The 3193-nt window shown below is 40.5% G+C and overlaps 1 non-coding gene across 1 annotated transcript; it reads right to left on the minus strand.

Annotated features, from left to right (window-relative positions):
* Positions 1–839: 839 nt before the first annotated feature.
* On the minus strand, positions 840–943 carry LOC112718555 (small nucleolar RNA R71). The gene has a single exon (XR_003160890.1). It is a non-coding gene; the product is annotated as a small nucleolar RNA R71 (small nucleolar RNA).
* Between the last annotated feature and the right edge of the window lie 2250 nt (positions 944–3193).

The raw sequence follows: 3193 nt of genomic DNA on the forward strand, positions 1-3193 counted from the left end.
CTTCCAATTTTCAAAAATCACTAACCATTTTTTCAAAAATCTTTTTAATTAACTAATTGTTTTAAATTCTAATTTTATGTTATTTCTTTTAAAATTTTCAAAAACTCTTTCTCTCTCATCTCTTTCTATTTATTTTATTTAATTACTAACATTCCTCCTCCACTCATCTAAAAAATTTTTGAACTCACCTCTTCTCTCTTCTCATTCTTCTACTCCTTTTCCTCTGACACATCAAACAATCTCTATACTGTGACATAGAGGATTCCACTACTCCCTTTTGTTCTCTTCTCTTTCATATGAGAAGAAACATGGATAAAAACATTCTTGTTGAAGCCGATCCTGAACCTGAAAGGACTCTGAGGAAGAAGATAAGAGAAGCTAAAGCACAATACTCCGGAGAGGACCTTACAGAGAATTTTGAAAAAGAAGCAAACATCGCAGCCGAACCCAACAACAATGCCAGAGATTTAAGGAAGATGCTTGGTGACTATACTGCACCAACTTCCAACTTCTAAGGAAGAAGCATTTCAATTCCTGCCATTGGAGTAAACAACTTTGAGCTTAAGCCTCAATTAGTTTCTCTAATGCAGCAGAATTGCAAGTTTCATGGACTTCCATCAGAAGATCCTCATCAGTTCTTAGCTGAATTCTTGCAAATCTGTGATACTGTTAAGACCAATGGGGTTGATCCCGAGGTTTACAGACTTATGCTTTTCCCCTTTGCTATAAGAGACAGAGCTAGGATATGGTTGGACTCACAACTTAGAGAAAGCCTGAACTCTTGGGACAAGTTAGTCAATGCTTTCTTGACCAAATTCTTTCCACCTCAAAAGATGAGCAAGTTTAGAGTGGAAGTCCAAACTTTCAAACAGAAGGAAGGTGAATCCCTCTATGAAGCTTGGGAAAGATACAAGCAATTAACCAAAAGGTGTCCTTCTGACATGCTTTCCGAATGGAGCATCATATGTATATTCTATGATGGTCTGTCTGAATTGTCCAAGATGTCATTGGACCATTCTGCTGGCAGATCTCTTCATCTAAAAACCCCTGCAAAGCCCAGAAACTCATTGAGATGGTTGCAAATAACAGTTCATGTACACTTCTAAAAGAAATCCTGTGAATAATGGGATGACTTAGAAGAAAGGAGTTCTTGAGATTGATACTCAGGATGCCATATTGGCTCAGAACAAAATATTGACTCAGCAAGTCAATATGATTTCTCAGAACCTGACTGGATTGCAAGCTACATCTGGTAGTACTAAAGAAGCCTCCTCTAAAGGAGAAGCTTATGACCCTGAGAATCCTACAATGGAAGAGGTGAATTACATGGGAGAATCTTATGGAAACACCTATAATCTTTCGTGGAGGAATCATCCAAATTTCTCATGGAAGGATCAACAGAAGCCTCAACAAGGCTTCAACAACAATAATGGTGGGAGAAATAGGTTTGGCAATAGCAAGCCTTTTCCATCATCTTCTCAGCAACAGACAGAGAATTCTGAGCAGAGACTCTCTAGCTTAGCAAACATAGTCTCTGATCTATCTAAAACCACTCTCAGTTTCATGAATGAAACAAGGTCCTCCATCAGAAATTTGGAGGAACAAGTGGGTCAGCTGAGTAAAAGAGTTACTGAAACTCTTCCTAGTACTCTCCCAAGCAATATAGAAGAGAATCCCAAAAGAGAGTGCAAGGCTATAACTATAACAAAAATGGCCGAACTTGGAGAGAGTGAAAAGGCAGTGATTCCCAATGAGGAAGACCTCAAGGGACGTCCACTGACCAACAAGGAGCTCCCTATTGAGGAACCAAAGGAATCTGAGGCTCATACAGAGACCATAGAGATTCTGTTGAACTTACTTTTGCAATTCATGAGCTCTGATGAATATTCTTCCCCTGAAGATGACGAAAACACTGTTGAGGAGCAAGTTTCATAGTATCTAAGAGTATTCATGAAGCTAAATGCCAAGTTATTTGGTAATGAGACTTGGGAGGATGAACCTCCATTGCTCATCAATGAACTGAATGCATGGATTCAGCAGACGTTGCCTCAAAAGAAACCGGATCCCGAAAAGTTCTTAATACCTTACACCATAGGCACTATGACCTTTGAAAAGGCTCTGTGTGACCTGGGGTCAGGTATCAACCTCATGCCACTCTCTGTAATGGAGAAACTAGGGATCTTTGAGGTACAAGCTGCAAGAATCTCACTAGAGATGGCAGACAAATCAACGAAACAGGCTTATGGACTTGTAGAGGATGTCTTAGTGAAGGTTAAAGGCCTTTACGTCCCTGCTGACTTCATAATCCTAGACATTGGAAAGGATGAGGATGAATCCATCATCCTTGGAAGACCCTTCCTAGCCACAGCAAGGGCTGTGATTGATGTGGACAGAGGAGAGTTAGTCCTTCAATTGAATGATGACTACCTTATGTTTAGGACTCAAGGATCTTCTTCTGTAAACATGGAGAAGAAGCATGAAATGCTTCTCTTAATACAGAGTCAGACAGAGCCCCCACACTCAACTTCTAAGTTTGGTGTTGGGAGGTGACAATCATGCTCTGAGCATCTATGAAGCTCTGTAGGAGCTTCCTGTCAAGCTATTGACATTAAAGAAGCGCTTATTAGGAGGCAACCCAATTTTATTTATCTATATTAGTTACTTTTTTATTTTATTTTCCATTGTTATTGTATGTTTTCTTTAGGTTGAGGAATGATCATGTGAAGTCACAAAAATAGCTACAGAATTAAAGCAAAATAAAAAAAAGCATAAAAAATAGCACACCCTGGAGGACGAGCTTATTGGCGTTTAAATGCTAGTAAGGATAGCAAATTGTGCGTTTAACGCCTAGTCTAGCACCATTCTAGGTGTTAAACACCAGAAATGGCACACAGACTGGCGTTTAACGCCAGAAAAGGGTGTCTGGTGTCTGGCTGGCGTTAAACGCCAGTAAGGGTAGCAGAATGGGCATTTAACGCCCAGTCTGGCAGCATTCTGGGCGTTAAACGCCAAAACTGGCAGCCAAATTGGCGTTTAACGCCAGAAAGGGGCATCAGATTGGCGTTTAATGCCAAAAATGCCACACAGAGGGCGTTTAAACGCCAGAAAGGTGCAGGGATGAGAAATCCTTGACATCTCAGGATCTGTGGACCCCACAGGATCCCTACCTACCCCAACTCACTCTCTACCTTCT

Source organism: Arachis hypogaea, chromosome 10 (genome assembly GCF_003086295.3).
Source record: "Arachis hypogaea cultivar Tifrunner chromosome 10, arahy.Tifrunner.gnm2.J5K5, whole genome shotgun sequence".
Classification (NCBI taxonomy): domain Eukaryota; kingdom Viridiplantae; phylum Streptophyta; class Magnoliopsida; order Fabales; family Fabaceae; genus Arachis; species Arachis hypogaea.